At 40.4% G+C, this 19,073-nt stretch overlaps 1 pseudogene; it reads right to left on the reverse strand.

The window, feature by feature from the left end:
- Positions 1 to 3,760: 3,760 nt before the first annotated feature.
- On the reverse strand, positions 3,761 to 16,379 carry LOC139446797 (uncharacterized; annotated as a pseudogene).
- Positions 16,380 to 19,073: the final 2,694 nt, after the last annotated feature.

Below are 19,073 nucleotides of genomic sequence, written 5' to 3' on the forward strand. Positions count from 1 at the left end.
GTGCATATTTGCTTGTACAAGTCCAGTTTTACAGTGCTAGCCCTCTCAGATACCATCCCACAGTTTGACATGGATACCCCGGATTATACTGACTACGAGCTGACCAGTCCTTGTTCTATCCCCTACAAGTACCATCTTTCAATGTCTTTTAGTATGATGCTGCAGGCCATCAAACCAATGATTGATATTATGAATGACATCCCACATCACTGGAGTATGATGACCCACAATGAACCACATCACCGTGCCAGACCACTCCATCCATTTCGTCTATGACCAGCATAGGTTCCTTAGGACAAATTCTACCCCGGAATCTCCATGGGGTATGTCAGTACAACATGTCCCAAGATAAAAAATGTTATATTTTGAATAACACTTTGCTGGTAAAGTATAAATTCTAGTACTTTTTGGGGGGTTGAGTCCCAACCGGGTTTGGGCACCAAATGGCCAGCACACAAAGTCATCGATCTAACCCACTCAGCCCTCAAGGCTTCCAACCCTAAAAAGTACCAAAATGGTCATTTTATTCTGCAAACAGACCAGACAACGCCCATATAAGGTCCCCTTCTCCTTGCATCACATTGTCAATACTTCGTCCACAGAGAGATTATACAACTCAACATTTTCTCAAGGATCAAAATAGTCATCTTTTGTCAAAGGTGGTCCTTAGCAAATGCTGAGTAGCATATATTAGCAATAGAAAGAAAGAGAAAAACAACAAATTTGAAAAACTATTTTCATTGTCATAACAACACATAATTATGTAAATAAATATATGGGAAAATAATAGATTCAAAACAGATTTGAGTCACAGCTGCAATACATATCTACATGTATCAAACATAAGTTGCATGCATCAATGAGATTCTGAGAATACTGTCATCGTGGCCATGAAAGGTGATATTTAAATAACAGTAAATATCATCATTTATCATATAATGGGTAGGTTTCTCGGCAGGATAAAGCCAACGGATAAAAACGATATCCGTTGGGGTCATATGCGGATAGAGATGCAAATATCAAAGGTCAAGTAGGACTACTTTCACTGTTTGTAAACAAACATGGCGTCGCCCTCGTCATTCGGCGATCGAGTCAGAATTAACCATCGGGAATCTGGATAAACTACAGGGATAATTGCTATCATTATCAAAAGAACAGTCTAATATACTGAGAATCAGTGTCTAACTGTGACGTAGCTAAGGCATTTTATAAGTTTTGGCAACTTTGGAGATATAAATTTTGAAACAATTTTGCGAGGGCACGAGGCCTAGCCAAGCTGGATCAGTAGCCATATCTGTGCTTGTAGAACTCGGCGGCTTAAAACCTTCTCCACATATCAAAATAGTTGGATTGGGCCGAACTATGTTTGAATTGTTACCTTGTTTCGTTTTGTCGCTGTGTGTACATCTGACTACACTTCTTAACGTAATGACAGGACAGACCGACTGTCAACAATGTCTGACCGTGGCCGTGACGTCTCATAGACTAGGGTTAGAGTAGCTTCCCTTTGACAAAGGGCAGTTACTCTAGCGGACAGACCGATGGATTGTCGCGAAAGGCAATTAAAAACAACTGTTTTTTTGCGTATATGTTGCTTCGCCACTGTATAAGAAACAGATTTCAGTTGGAACTATATTGGCTACTGTCACTGTCCGACTGACACATCACTTACCCTGTGACGTAATAAATATTAATGCGCGCATTCCAGGAAAACTCGCAATGTTTCGATAATGTTTGTGAGAGAGGGAAAGCGATTTTGAAGCACAGAATTAAAGAATGACATTATATGATAAAGAGGTTATCACGCTTGTGTGTTTGGGGATGGTAAATATCCTGTATTAGGAATAAACACTATGTATTTAGCTCGCCAAGGCTCGCTAAATACAATGTTTATTCCTAATGCAGGATATTTACCATCCCCAAACACACTCGCGTGATAACCTCTATTGAATTGTTTTGAACAAACACTTTTGTTCATGATGATAAAAATATCTCAAATGATATAATTGAAACAAAATGCCAGATTTGTCATCCTAAAATACAGATAACCATATCAACTGCATATCAAATTATCGGAAACTATTAATTATCCCTTTCAGAAATCTCAAGTTCTACTTTCATCATAGATACAAAGCACCGAGTGAGTGAGTGAGTGAGTGAGTGAGTGACTTTAGATTCAAGCTGCAATTTTGCAGTAATATATCATCCCAGAGGACACCTAGAAACGGCTTTACGCACATCACTTTGTTTTATTTGTTGTTTATTCAGCTATATAACAAATAAATAAATAACCAAATCCAGGGATTGACGTCATGAGCATCAATTTACGCAATTTGGATATGATGATATGCATCAACCAAGTCAGCAAGCCTGACCACCCAATCCTGTTAGTTGCCTCTTAGGACAAGCAAGGGTTGCTGAAATCCAATTCTAACCCAGATCTTCACAGGGTTACACAGGTCTACACATCTAGAGAGTCGAAAAGGTGTAGGGGGCGGTCGGGTAGCCTAGTGTTTAAAGCGTTTGCTCGTCACGCCGAACACCCAGGTTCAATTCCCGACATGGGTACAATGTGTGAAGCCCATTTCTGGTGTCCCCCACCGTGATATTGCTGGAATATTGCTAAAAACGGCGTAAAATCAAACTCACTCACTCACTCACTCGAAACGGTGTAAAGATTGAAAAACATGGAGCAACCATTTTTTTCTTTGGATGGATTTTTTTACGACTGAATGCATTGTAGAAATGATGAGACTCTATGTCGACCAATCAATATATAAAATATGTCATTATGCAGATGAACAAACAAAGAGATGAAATAGGCAAACAGCCTGGTGTCACAATACGCCAAACTCACATCAATAAATCATGGGGTACTTGAGTATCAATACCAGGTCAACCAAAGAGAAAAACTTGTTTTCAAAAACAGAAAGGTGTGTGCTACTTATTTATTGTGCTCACTAAAATATTGTACACAGAAGCTATTCACTTGTTTGAATAAGAGTCAACAAAGCATTTGGAAAATGATGAAGATGAAGCAGGATTGAATATTGAGTAAAAATTCTACTCATATTATATATATAACAATGGCTTTGTGTGGGGGCACCTGTTTCTCAATGCACAAGTCGAATTCACAAACTCGGCTCAAAAGAAGCTCACACACTTGTAGGACGGATCAAAGTACCTGAACAAGGTTTTACCTGAGAGTCTGAGGTTTTCTATCATACCCATGGACTCAGGTGGATTCAGGATTTTTTAAAAGGCGGAATAATGTCACCTTTTTTATTTGTTAATTTGTTAACTTCAGAGTGTGTGGTAGGATCCATATTTGATCATCAGGGAACTCCTGAATCCGCCAAAGTGAGTATTTGTACAAAAATAATGCTGTGGTTCCAATCACTAATCATTTCTTACTAATTATTTAACCATACTACTGATGATACACTTATTTCTTTAAAATACAGTCAAGTCTTTTTAATCCGACACTCGTTAATCCGACAATCGGCTTTATCCGGTGCTAATGATGGGAACCGATTAAATCAGTGCTATTGAGACCCGTTAATCCGACCGTCTCGCACTGTGTATTACATAAGTCCCCATCAATATTTGTTCTTTAAGTATGGACGAACAAATATAAAATGCCCATAACAAATGCAAACAAAAAAGCTTTGTTCGATCCAATATGTTATTGTGAACAGCATTTTGTATGTTTTGGGGTATAAATTCCTATTTCATTTGTTCGTAAAACTCAACTGTGCCAACAATTCAGTATTAAATTTGTGACTCTTGACATTTTGGCAAAGAAAATATGACAAACAAAACCAAAAATAATGGTATGGGGCTTAAAATGAACAATTGTTGCCCACTGGACATGAATAAACTAGTATTGGAACCAGGGCATGTAGATCTAGGTTCCCACCAGCAGATCACCAGGCCTGGAAAGGTGCACACTTCTTATGGTGAACTTTGACCTTGAATTCGGGACCGTCGTTCAGCTCCGCCCAGAAGAAAGCCTTCAGTCCCATGAATCCTTCACTTTTGATTTTCCGAGCCGTGTAATTGAATGCTGGAAAATACACAGGTGCGTCAACTTCATACACAAACAAATGACTTGGAAAAGTGTGAAAAGGCTTTGAAGTCACTAAGGGATGATATGCACAAAATATCGTCTTCAGAAACCCATAGATTTTAGATGCAGATGTCAAAGTGCAGTAGATAAACAGTTGTAAGCAAAGGTCAAAGTTCATAGCCGGGTAAAAAAACAAATTACAAGGTATCTCATTCTTACCGGTACTGCTTATCAAACTTCATAATGACGAATGTAGAAGTAATAGGCAATTTTTACCGTTGCTGCCATGGTGACTATTAAAATAGGATTGAAGTTTTGTGAGTATTTTGAGAGAAACAACAGCTGTGATCAACCATGCCAAATTTCACCCTCATAGACTTTGTGGTTTCTGAGATGTTGAATGTAAAGGAACAGAGCAGACAGACCTACAGAACATGTGCCACAACATCTACTCAGCTGACTTTCAGTAAGTGTTGGTGAAGTGTAGTGACTACAAACCAGTATTGATGAAGGCCTTCCCTTCCGCTGATGGAGGAAAGTAGTGACTACAAACCAGTATTGATGAAGGCCTTCCCTTCCGCTGATGGAGGAAAGTAGTGTCTACAAACCAGTATTGATGAAGACCTACCCTTCCGCTGATGGAGGAAAGTAGTGTCTACAAACCAGTATTGATGAAGACCTACCCTTCCGCTGATGGAGGAAAGTAGTGTCTACAAACCAGTATTGATGAAGGCCTTCCCTTCCGCTGATGGAGGAAAGTAGTGTCTACAAACCAGTATTGATGAAGACCTGCCCTTCCGCTGATGGAGGAAAGTAGTGTCTACAAACTAGTATTGATGAAGACCTACCCTTCCGCTGATGGAGGAAAGTAGTGACTACAAACTAGTATTAATGAAGACCTACCCTTCTGTTGATGGAGGAAAGTAGTGTGTACAAACCAGAATTGATGAAGACCTACCCTTCCGCTGATGGAGGAAAGTAGTGTCTACAAACCAGTATTGATGAAGGCCTTCCCTTCCGCTGATGGAGGAAAGTAGTGTCTACAAACCAGTATTGATGAAGACCTGCCCTTCCGCTGATGGAGGAAAGTAGTGTCTACAAACTAGTATTGATGAAGACCTACCCTTCCGCTGATGGAGGAAAGTAGTGACTACAAACTAGTATTAATGAAGACCTACCCTTCTGTTGATGGAGGAAAGTAGTGTGTACAAACCAGAATTGATGAAGACCTACCCTTCCGCTGATGGAGGAAAGTAGTGACTACAAACCAGTATTGATGAAGGCCTACCCTTCCGCTGATGGAGGAAAGTAATGACTACAAACTAGTATTGATGAAGACCTACCCATCCGCTGATGGAGGAAAGTAGTGACTACAAACTAGTATTGATGAAGACCTACCCTTCCTCTGATGGAGGAAAGTAGTGTCTACAAACCAGTATTGATGAAGACCTACCCTTCCGCTGATGGAGGAATGTAGTGTCTACAAACCAGTATTGATGAAGACCTACCCTTCTGCGGATGGAGGAAAGTAGTGTCTACAAACCAGTATTGATGAAGACCTACCCTTCTGTTGATGGAGGAAAGTAGTGTCTACAAACCAGTATTGATGAAGACCTACCCTTCCGCTGATGGAGGAAAGTAGTGACTACAAACGAGTATTGATGAAGACCTACCCTTCCGCTGATGGAGGAAAGTAGTGACTACAAACTAGTATTGATGAAGACCTACCCTTCCGCTGATGGAGGAAAGTAGTGACTACAAACTAGTATTGATGAAGACCTACCCTTCCACTGATGGAGGAAAGTAGTGACTACAAACCAGTATTGATGAAGACCTACCCTTCTGCTGATGGAGGAAAGTAGTGACTACAAACCAGTATTGATGAAGACCTACCCTTCCGCTGATGGAGGAAAGTAGTGACTACAAACTAGTATTGATGAAGACCTACCCTTCCGCTTATGGAGGAAAGTAGTGACTACAAACTAGTATTGATGAAGACCTACCCTTCCGCTGATGGAGGTAAGTAGTGACTACAAACTAGTATTAATGAAGACCTACCCTTCTGTTTATGGAGGTAGTAGTATACACAAACCAGTATTGATGAAGACCTACCCTTCTGTTGATGGAGGAACGTAATGTGTACAAACCAGAATTGATGAAGACCTACCCTTCTGTTTATGGATGTAGTAGTGTACACAAACCAGAATTGATGAAGACCTACCCTTCTGTTGATGGAGGAACGTAGTGTGTACAAACCAGAATTGATGAAGACCTACCCTTCTGTTAATGGAGGTAGTAGTGTACACAAACCAGAATTGATGAAGACCTACCCTTCTGTTGATGGAGGAACGTAGTGTGTACAAACCAGAATTGATGAAGACCTACCCTTCCGCTGATGGAGGAAAGTAGTGTCTACAAACTAGTATTGATGAAGACCTACCCTTCCGCTGATGGAGGAACGTAACGTGTACAAACCAGAATTGATGAAGACCTACCCTGCTGTTGATGGAGGAACGTAACGTGTACAAACCAGAATTGATGAAGACCTACCCTTCCGCTGATGGAGGAAAGTAGTGTCTACAAACTAGTATTGATGAAGACCTACCCTTCCGCTGATGGAGGAACGTAACGTGTACAAACCAGAATTGATGAAGACCTACCCTGCTGTTGATGGAGGAAAATTGTGTTTACACAAGCCAGTATTGATGAAGACCTACCCTTCTGTTGATAGAGGAACGTAGTGCGTATGAACCAGAATTGATGAAGACCTACCCTGCTGTTGATGGTCTGGTTTGATGTGCAGGATGAGGGAGCGGTTCTTGTTGTACACCATCATGGATGTCATGTCAGTACCAATGCCAGAACCTACAACACATCACCACCTAGTTTTGTCGCTGCAAAAGGCCTTACCATCTGTAAGATTTTAATCCAGATTTTTAAAAAATGGTGAGAAAGGAGGCTTTACATCATATGCATCAACCAAGTCAGCGAGCCTGAACCAACGATCCCGTTAGTCGCCTCTTACGACCAGCATAGTCAACTTTTACGGCAAGCATGGGTTACTGAAGACCTGTTCTACCCTGGGTCTTCTTTGTACGTAGGTACTTGGGAACACTAAAATGATGTGAGGCAGAGCGTTTGGTGAGGTGTGTGAGAAAGCCAGGGCTTGTACTAGTCCGGTAAAGAAGCAGATGAAAGTGTCGTCGAAAAACTGTTGCATGGAACACCTACACAAAATGTCCTTACATAATTGATTTACAAATTACATTTCTGTAATTCCACATAAGTATGTCACTCAGCAATATTACAGTTATATGATACTCTGTAAAAAATCAGGTCTGGACAAGACAATCTAATGATTGACATCATGAGCATCAATCTACTCAATTGGGATACAATAACATGTGGGGCGGTCGGGTAGCCTTGTGGTTAAAGCGATCGCTCGTCACGCCGAAGACCCGGGTTCCATTCCCGACATGGGTACAATGTGTGAAGCTCATTTCTGGTTTCCCCCGCCGTGATATTGCTGGGATATTGCTAAAAGCGGCGTAAAACCATACTCACTCAATCACTCACTACAAGAACATGTATCCAAGTCACTGAGCTTGACCACCAAATCTGTTAGTCGCCTCTAACGACAAGCATGGATTGCTGAAGACGAATTCTAACCCGGATGTTCACAGGGGTATATATTTTAATACTTCTATGTCACATGAGCCATACCTATAGGAAGCTGCACCTTGACAACGAAGCGTTCCTTGGTGATGTTTTTATTGGAGAGCTTCATGTGTGTTGTAGAAGTTGTAGACACGGACATGTTGTGATGGGAGATGGTGGACACCCATTCTGCGTAGGGCTCGGCCCACACAAACCCTGAAACACACATCACATATCTCTGTGTTTCATCTCATCTTATGCATAAATTTACAAATAGAACAAATTGTATGAAATTATTTTCACATGAAAACTTGAAATGAACTCAAAAGTTGAGTCCAAATTTAGTCCATAATTCTTTTAGTCCATAATTCTTTGAGTGAGTGAGTGAGTGAGTGTGGGATTTAATGCCACTTTAAACAGTATTCCAGTAATGTCACAGTGTGTCAGCTTGATGGGAGGAAAACCCGAAGTGATGCAGGTCTCAGACGTTTACCACTTCGGTGAAACCCACAAGCATGGGTATGGTGCTGACAAACCTAGAAACAATCGGGGTGAACCGTGATAGAAACCCACAATCACATGTGGCATGCCCATGTGGCCTGTCTCTGCACAGAGAATAAATTCTTTAAAAGTAAACTCATTTTTTATAAAGTAGCAAAAGGAACAACTTAATAACTTGGCAAATGTGCCCAAAAATTGACTTAAAAAATATTGAACAAATTACTAATAACTAATAGGAAACATGATTTCGAAACAGACACAGAAAGATTGCTGATAATCATACCACTTTTTAACCTGTAGAGGTAAAGAATGAATGAGTTTAAAAAGCCTGCAGGTCTTCAAACCACTTTGATGAAACCCATGAACACTGGTATGGTGCTGACAAACTTAGAAACTAGGGCTGGGACGAGTCCAAATTAACCTTCCCGAATACCCGAGTATGTTTATCTCCTTTCTACCATGACTAAATAAAACTTATAGAAAATATATTGAGAGACGTGGCTTGAGTTGAGTGAAGTGTTTGAGTGGTTGTCGATCTGAATTGACGGAATCACCGACAACAGCCTTTAAACAAAATACGGCGCTCTATATGCTCAAGCTGTTTGTTTACAATGTAATACTTTACACAAACTTATGACAGGCACTGAACGCATTTAGCGTGGCAACTTCGTAAGCTAACATGAGGTGGACACCCCCAAAAGAACAATAAGCAAGCCTTGCAAAGATTTCATTCTGAACAGCATGTGTCTATTATGGCATCATATCGCTCCTTGTGACGCAAAAGATTTGACATCACAGTCGTACAAAGGAAAGCGCCAAAGAGCAAGCTCACTGTTGTCCTTAAAGCTTGAAGTAATTCTCTTTGCAGATTTCTATTGTGTTTTATGCATGAAAATATTGCCACACATCCTTTGAATATTGTAGTAACGGCAACTTTTGATTTTATAGCATATAATTGTACATATAATTATTTAAATATGCCGTCTGACATTGACTGCAAAAGAAGTACTATTCTAAACATATTAGCTACTGCGGTGATGCAGCCCTCAAATCGGCTGTTGTAATCAGAGGGGGTTTATTGTGATTTGATACCTCTGACTGACCAATCAAAATTGAGTATTTACCAAATTCATGGAAGAATAAAGAGTATCCCGCTTCTACCCACCCCCACACTCCTTCTTGTGGCCACCCTCCTTCCAGTGTTTCCGCTGACACTCCTTGCTGCAGTAGAGTGGCCCCTGGCACTGCCCGCAGGTCTTCAGGCCTGTAAGTGGTTGTTCACCACACTCCACACACCGGGTGGCTGGAGCAAGCAACATGATTGGCCGCAAACTCTCAAACATCATTTGTTTGTTTGTTTGTTTGTTTGTTTGTCAACAATATTCCAGCTCTATGACGATGGTCTTTAAATAATTTAGGATGGACCAAACAATCCAGTGACAGATATCATGAGCATCACAATTGGTACACAATGACATGCATGAACCAAGTCAGCGAGACCGTTAGTCGCCTCTTATGACAAGCAGAGTTGCCTTTTACGTCAAGCATGGATTGCTGAAGATCTATTCCAACCCAGATCTTCACAGGCTGAATTCTTAGTATTTTCTGAATATGTGGATTCTCTGTTACTTACATATATCAACCTGTGTAGATTGAAACGTATACTTTGAATACTGCATTCAAACTCAGACTTATATTCATATAGAAACAAATATAATTTTATAAAAAAAGAGAAACGAAACAGTGACAGGAACCTTACTCTTGAGAGCAGTGATGGTTTTCATGTGGTCCCCAGCCAGATCAAGTGGAGTGGCGCCATCCTTAGACTTGGCACTGGTACAGGCGCCGTGTCGAATCAGCAGACCCACTCCATCTGTATGCCAGGAATACATGAATGTTGTTTTATGACACAACATTATTTCAGCTAGCTATCAGCCAGGGTACAATAGAGCTGGCAGATACCCTATATTGGCGAGCAGATTTGTGAGTGAGTGAGTGAGTGAGTGAGTGAGTGAGTGAGTGAGTGAGTGAGTGAGTGAGCGAGCGAGTGAGTGGTGGTGGGTGGGTGGGTGGGTGAGTGAGTGAGTGAGTTGGGTTTTACGCCGCTTTTAACAGTATTCAAGTTATATCGCAGCATGTCAGCTTAATGTGGGAGGAAAGCCCGAAGTGATGCAGTGACATTTACCACTTCGGTGAAACCCATGAGCACGGGTATGGTGCTGACAAACCTAGAAACATAATCGTGGCGATACAGGATTCGAACCAACAATCATAGGTTTCTGGTGTGCTCAATGGACGCAACTCTGCACAGCGAATCGCGGTGCCTAAGACGACTGGGCCACCCGTGCCCCCCAAGCTTTTTTAACCCTATACACAGGGTAGAAGAGTTTCAATGTTTTTTTCCCCAAAGCAAAGACATTACCGTGAGAACGTAACACTGGAAATACCATGGCAACAAATCCTTACAGAAGTATGGAAACTGTTCTTGTAATTACACTGTCTGGTTATAAAAAGTGTTCATTGTATATATGGACTAATGTTTGTAACCTATTTTATTAATCTTATTCAAAAATTTATTTAATATTGTTTACATTCATTCTAGCTAAATCGTGTGTGAAGTGATTGGTAGAATGCACAACTCACCGTTATTTACAGCAACAACGGTCAGATTACCGCTATTGACACCTTGAAACGAACTTTGGTGGACAGAGAATGGATATATATATCATAATGCCATACTTTGGCTTGTTAAAAGTCATATTTGTTGTAGTTTGACTATTGCATGACGTTCATACAGTTTATGAAGGCTCATATTTCAATGAACTCACACAAAGTGAAGTCAATTCTTAAATAACTTGCCTTCAAATATATCCATCATAGTCATGCAATATCACTTCTCCCGGGGATTTATCTGTGATTCAAACTAAATGCCCTTGGCCAAAAATTTTGAACATTATATTTTAACATGGTGTTCAATGCAATAATGTAAAACTACAGATTATTTATTGGTCCTGTCAGTAAGACACAAGTCATGTCATCAAAGCCATAACATCAGTATAACCATAACAACATGAATTGAGAAAGTTTGAATTCCAATTTCGGAATTCACACTGACATTTGCTGCAGATTTTGGTCGTAATATCTGGCATAGACAAAATACGGTTCTAGGAAACTCCAAGGGACCACAAATTTAAGTTTGTTATAACCATAATTCCCTATCAGCATACATAAAGCATATAAACACCAAATGGCTTTGACAAAATAAAAAAAGTTTGTTATATCCGTCAGTTCGTTATAAGCGTGTTTGTTATAAACATAGTTTACTGTACAAAAGTCTCTATACTCCATTGATACCCATGGTATAATGTAGGTAGTGGAATAAGTGCGATCGACACGAGGACTGTGACTGTTGAGCATTGTCAGCTCTCCTTTGACCTTGACATTAGATTCATACCTGGATTCTGTGCATGGGCAGCCCCGTGTAGAGGTGTTGCACCGCTGTAGTTGATGCAGTTGACAATGATGCCTGATTTCTGGAGTAGAGTTAGTGCCACGTCATAGTCAGCATATCGACCTGCATTAAACAATATAAACTGTCCTTAGTTACGCGGGGCAGTGGGTTAGTCTAGTGGTTAAAGAGTTCAAGGTCCGAGTTTGTTCCCATATGGGTACAATATGTAAAACGATACTCACCCACTCTTAGTTCTATTAATAGACTGGAGATACTTAATCTGGTTAATTGAGGAGTGATTCTGCTCTTTTCTGTTTAACCTACATATAATGTCAAAAAAATCCAAATTTGTACATTTGCATCCCTTTATCGCAATATGACTTTCAATATTTCAATATTGAGTGAGGATGGTTTTATGCCGCTTTTATCAAAATTCCAGCAATATCATGACGGGGGACACCAGAAATGGGCTTCACACATTGTACCCATGTCGGGAATCGAAACCGGGTCTCCGGCTGGATGAGCGTATGCTTTAACCACTAGGCTACCCAACCGCCCCGGCATGCGAAGAAACAATTTGTACAAACCAAATTAGTTATTACACAAGTCCTCATTGACAAATTCCATCACGTGCACGAGCAAAATGTTTCTCATTTCGCATGACAATAATCATAATAATAAACATACACCAATATTAACCCTACAAAAGACACTGCAGTCGTACTAGTGACAACTGTCAGTGAAGAAGAACCTGTAGTCTTGACTATCTAATCTCAATACTTATCACATCGTGGCTAGTGTTATCCATGAGATAAACCAATCCGATAAACTTGGTATCATGATAGGAAAAATATATGCAAATGAGGTCACTGAGCAGGAACTACTTTTCGATTCAATGTCTACTTGATCAATAATAAATTATTGACAAACTTCCCATTAAGTATAGATAGGGTTTCCTAATGAATGGGCGTTTCTGTAGACAAACATGGCTGCAAGTTACTTGGCACTATATATGATGAATGGGGCAGTTCACTCAAACATTGTATTCATACACAGTTTCCAAAGTTACATTTTTGAGTGAAGTTATGTCTTAAACACTAATTATTTTTCAAATTATATGTTATGATAACGAGATCATTAACCTGGGGTACCATGTTACAAATATGAAATATATATTATTTTCGCCAAAAGCTCTTATAATACAAGTTTTATTCCTAACAAGCTACGTACGATACAAAAACTCACTTGGCTATTAATCTCTATATATCGCAAAGCCATACATGTCTACCATACAGATCTATTCGTCATCACAGAATATTCACCAATGAGTTTCTTTTTAGGAGAGGATATATTCATTGAAGTGTAGTTGAGTGGCTAGTACTTCACTCACCAGTAGCCATGAAGAGAGGAGTAAATCCGTGGTCATCGGCTGCATTGATGTCCGCTCCATGGTCCAGCAGAAGGTTGACCGCCTCCACCTGAGAGAGAGAGAGAGAGAGAGAGAGAGAGAGAGAGAGAGAGAGAGAGAGAGAGAGAGAGAGAGAGAGAGAGAGAGAGAGAGAGAGAGAGAGGAGAGAGAGAGAGAGGAGAGAGAGAGAGAGAGAGAGAAGAGAGAGAGAGAGAGAGAGAGAGAGTTTATATTTAGCAATTCAACATGTTGAACAATATTGGTCCTACTTATGAACCTGTGGTGATCCAGGTCGTAGTGGTCCACAGTACCTTAAACTGGTGTGTCTCGAATATTAGTCGCAACACCAGCATATAGCTTGACCACGGGAGCTGATAAAACATGCACCAATGCAACGTACTATTGAAAACTGCAACCTAATATTTATGTCTACATGTAAAAAAAATTCAAAGCTTTGTTTGACAGACTCTTACCTGTCCACAAACCATCAACTCTAAGCTTCATACATGCCATGCGACATCACTAATCTCTGTTATGTATGATTCATGATACATGGCACAGTCATTAGAGATGATATTATTTAGACTAGTTTATGCATTTTTAATTTGATAAATTAATGGGGACAGGGCACAACCTGGTTTTGTTTGGTGCAACTAGTTTTGCATGTCAAAATAGTGAGTGAGTGAGTGAGTTGGGTTTAACACCGCTTTTAACAGTATTCCAGTTATATCGCGGCGTGTCAGCTTAATGTGGGAGGAAAGCCTGAAGTGATGCAGGTCTTAGATGTTTACCACTTCGGTGAAGCCCACGAGCACGGGTATGGTGCTGACAAACCTAGAAACATAATCGGGGCGAACCGGGATTCGAACCCACAATCATAGGTTTCTGGCGTGCCCAAGGGACGCAACTCTGCACAGCAAATTGCAGCGCTTTAGATGACTGGGCCAGCCATGCCCCCTCATGTCAACATACACCTGGTGCAAGTTAAATAGAGTTTCTGAAATCAAGCCATGCGTCACACGGCAACATCAATTGAACATGACGAGTAGGCTGAGATGAAAACCAGTGAGCATCTTCCTGTTCTCACTTATAACTATGGTAAATACATGACGCTATTCTTGTAGAGTATTCAAAGCCTTGTCATCTACATCTTCCCGAGGCAAGGGAGTTAACTGACTATAAAAGTCCAGTTTCCACCCTTGCCGAACTAGGCTGGTATTATGGAGTTACAGTTTGGCTGGACTAACCAGTCTATGCATAGTCCAATCAAAATCGTGCGCCGAAATCAAATCCGGTTCGTAAACTGTCATGCAGATTTCGGTCAATTGCAGGATTTGCACAGCATGTGCACCGCCAAATCGTTGTCAACAGATATTATCCAAATCTTTTCAGGTTTTTAATCAAGGAGCTAACATGATTTGATGCATTTTACGATGTAAGAACCAATATAGATCTTGATTGTTGATCAAATCATCTTGACTGGGCGCCGCCATTTTGTTTGAAGCAAATGCAAGTGATACAAGAGGTGGAATCTGATTGGTCCATTAGAGAGGCATGGAAGGAACATAACTCGTAACAGCCACTGGTGGCTCTACGATCGAGCCCAGGAATTCCAGCCCAGTTCGGCAAGGGTGGAAACTGGACTTTTAAAGTCAGTTAACGCCCTTGCTTCGGGAAGATGTGTCATCTAAAGGGGCCAACAGCACTGGCAAAGCATTGGTAATAGTAATACAAATTTCATTTTGATACCAGTTGTTTGTTTGTTGTTTCAGGAGTGAGTGAGTTGGGTTTAACGCCGCTTTTAACAGTATTACAGTTATATCACGGCGTGTCAGCTTAATGTGGGAGGAAAGCTTGAAGTGATGCAGGTCTCAGATGTTTACTTTGGTGAAACCCACGAGCACGGGTATGGTGTTGACAAACCTAGAAACATAACCTGGGCGAACCGGGATTCGAACCCACAATCATAGGTTTCTGGCGTGCCCAAGGGATGCAACTCTGCACAGCTAATCATGGCACCCTAGACGACTGGGACATCCATCAGCGATGTGACAATACAGCTCCATCTTCTTAAGGCAAGGGAATTAACAAACTAGTTCAGTTTCCACCCTTGCTGAACTAGGCTGGAATTATGGAGTCATATTTTGGCTGGACTTACGAGCATGGACACTACTAAGTCTGTGGATGTTGGTTGTTGGTTTGTTGTTTTATGCCACACGCAGGAATATTCCAGCTATATGACGGCGGTCTGTAAATAATCGAGTCTGGACCAGACAATCCAGTGATTGATATCATGAGCATCGATCCACACAATTCGGATCGATGACATGCTTCAACCAAGTAAGCAAGCCTGACCATCCGATCCCATTAGTCGCCTCTTACGAGAAGCATATTCGCCTGTTATGACAAGCATGGGTTGCTTAAGTTTGTGGAACCAACAAAACCTCAACACACTACTGATCCTTCACAAAAAACAATTCTTACCTTGATATTCACTTGGCCCTTGGAAAGGGTTGAGTCACATGACAATCTTGTTAAAGATTTATTTTTCACACTAACGGCTCACCTTCCTATGTGCAACAGCAAAATGCAGAGCAGTCATCCCTGCAGTATCCTGAAGGTTAATGTCACTCTTGGATATACCCTGAAACATGAGTCAGTTGGTTACAGTATATTTCCACATGCAGCTAGCCACTAACTTCAATTGTACTGAAAATGAGGAACTTTTTTTACCCCTTCACCCCCCCAAAAATCACAATGCAAAAGCACTTTATATTTTATTATAAAATGTCCATTTCCACATGACCCTCCCCAATATGTTTTTTTTTACCCTCCCGATTCTCCTCTCTCTCTCTTACACAATTTGCTCAGCAGAGTTTGCGTCCCTTACTCGTGCCAGAAACATATGATCATGAGTTTGAATCCTGGTTTGCTATGGTTTTATTTCTTGGTTCGTCAGCACCAAACCTAAGTTTGTGGGTTTCAAAGAGGGCACAGCATCACTTCGGGCTTTCCTCCCACATCAAGCAGACAAGCCATGTGATATAAGTGAAATACTCTTCAGAGCGGTGTCAAACTCAACTCACTCAGTCACTCACTCATACAGTGTATGTAACGCCAAACATGGGTGTACTGAGGTTGAAGCTCACCTGGAGTCTAGCCTCTAGCACATCACAGCGGTCATCGAGGCAGGACATTGTTACAATTTCACTCAGGTCAGTTCCTGGTTTGTGAACAGAATTACCACTTTTGTTACTCTGTAAATAATTCTTGTTTCTGTCCACCGTCTCCATTCTTGTACCAGCTGGAACATGCAGGGTAAATCAAATCATCCCACTGATGAGTTAGATTGAATTAATAGATCAGTGATGAGGCCATCAGGATGATTTATGTAACAATCAGCATTTTAATACATTACCAAAGATTCATATGTAATTTCAGTAAATATTTAATAAAGCTCAAACCTATCTTTTGGTCAGTCTCATTAGAAACAGATCTTTAACCCCAATACAGTATCTCTCTGCATGAGGGGCGGTCGGGTAACCTAGTGGCTAAAGCGTTCGCTCGTCACGCCGAAGACCCGGGTTCGATTCCCGACATGGGTACAATGTGTGAAGCCCATTTCTGGTGTCCCCCGCCGTGATATTGCTGGAATATTGCTAAAAGCGGCGTAAAACCATACTCACTCACTCACTCACTCTGCATGAAACTTAACAACCCCTCCAGTTCAGAGCTGCATAACTGATTTCTTCATCCCAAAAACGAACTGTAAGCACCAGTTCCGCATGTAAATAAAAAAGGCCACTCTATTATATTGTTATGGATATTTAAGATACCCGTCTTTCTGTGTGTGGGTTTTCATTAAAATCAAATTTTCAGAACCGAGCAGGAAGAGAAATGACTTCTTAAGAAACATATGGATCCTTCATTTGGATTGGTCGAACAAACTTCAGAGAGAATAAAAGATTTGATTTTAATGAGATTCACTCCGATAGAAATAAAAGATTTGATTTTAATTACCGGGTATATTGTATTATGGCATGAGAAATTTGACAGCTGTTCTGTTAAAATTACTTTGGAAAACTCTGGTCCTTGTCAAGCATACCATTTTGGTATAATTGCTCTATATTAAAAACAGGAAAGTTAGAAGGAAAAATGGTCAGTTTTTACTATGGGTGTGCTACAGTCCTGTCTAGCCAATGATAATATCTAAATTTCACTTGAATGAAATGTAAAATATGTTTGTTATATATACAAAGCAAAATAAACAGGAAAGATTCTGGTCATAAATGACATCATGCTCGAGATAATGTTTATCGCCATGCGATACTGTGTAGTGATTGGAAGGGCGCTTCTTTTAATGTCATCAGTGAACGTTGCCCAAAGTTTAACTTTCGCGTAACCCACTCGTGTCACAAGTATTCACTTGAGTTCACCTTTGTGTTCAGAAGGGAAACAAAAATTAACTTGGGTCCCTAACTTTTATCTGTGAGTCAAATCCGTTGTGTAAATATTTCGTCAGTAGGAAAATCCTTGTGTATCAGCCAGTCCCACGTTGTTTACTCAAGCGAGTAAACTCCTTACAGAGAAGAGGGGCGGTGATGAGGTATTGTTCTATATAAATAGCCGTATCTGGAGTTTTAGTCGTTTAATGATAAATGATAAATATTACAAAACCTGATACACTACAGCGACGTCAGTCTGAAAGATACTGGCATATTTCGCGGACTTTGATTTGATTCAAAAGAGCCATTCATGACACTATAACGGTTATCTCATGATAATAGTGTAACAAAATATTTATCGGCTACATTTTGGTTTAATATAAAATGTTGACGATGTCTCACCTGAAACTGGACCAACTGTGACCCCGTCACCCTCATTGTTGCAATGCATTTCCAAATAACAAAAACAAACAAACACCAAAAAAAAAAAAAAAAAAACACAACAAAAACCAAACGTAATAAACATATCTAATGTAACAAAAACTGAAAATGCACTGCCAATTATTATATTGTTTTGGACGTTAGCTATCACATATCATTGTGCATGTGTTATGAGGAAGGAAATAAACCAAACTTATTTCCGTAATTTGTACACGGAACATCGGGAATGTTTAGCAGCACTGTTTGAAATGATCCGGGCGCATATTCGCCTCTGTGAAGCGTACGATCCCTAACTGTACTATATATACAGGCATTCGGGCAAGTACGAATATACTTTTGAGATTATTTTGTATGATTTTATTGACAGAATGGTAGATGTATCCATGTTTGATTTACTGTTTTGTTACTTGGTAGGGGATGTGTGTTGTGTGGTGCAGTGTGTGTGTGTGTGTGTGTGTGTGTGTGTGTGTGTGTGTTGTTGTTGTTGTTGATTTGTGTTGTGTTGTGTTGGTGTGTTGGAGTTGGGAGTTGTTGCTGTTGTTGCTGGTGGTGTGTGTGTGTGTGTGTGTTACTATATACTACTCAAAAGAAGTTAAGGATCACCCAAATCTTTCATATTGGTAAGGTTAATCTGTCATGGCATGAGAGATTAACTATTGTAATATGGAAGAATCAGGTGATCCTTGACTTCTTTTGAGTAGTATATATGTTTGAGGCGTGGCGTGCAGTGTTTGATTTGTTGTTTGACAGGCATATTATCTCAGAAGTAAGTTGACGGAGGACAAAGTAGACAAAACCATTATGGATATCAACTTCTTTATAATACTGTAACGCGACAGATCATTATACCCTTTGAAGTAAGGTGACATTGGTTTAACGTCGCGTCCAAGATTATTCCACGTATATATAGTCTATAAAAGCGACGCACATGCATGTGTGTGTGTGGCTGCTTGTATACTAGTCCAGTCTGATGCCGATTTATAGTGCTAGTTTCCTGAGATACCATGCCGCAGTTCAACATGAATATCCCATTCAGACACAGTATACTGACTCCGAGCCGACCAGACTAAGTGTTAGTCTATCTTTCTCAGTCCCTGAACC

This window comes from Haliotis cracherodii, unplaced genomic scaffold (assembly GCF_022045235.1).
Source record: "Haliotis cracherodii isolate W230 unplaced genomic scaffold, xgHalCrac1.p SCAF_6, whole genome shotgun sequence".
NCBI classification, from domain to species: domain Eukaryota; kingdom Metazoa; phylum Mollusca; class Gastropoda; order Lepetellida; family Haliotidae; genus Haliotis; species Haliotis cracherodii.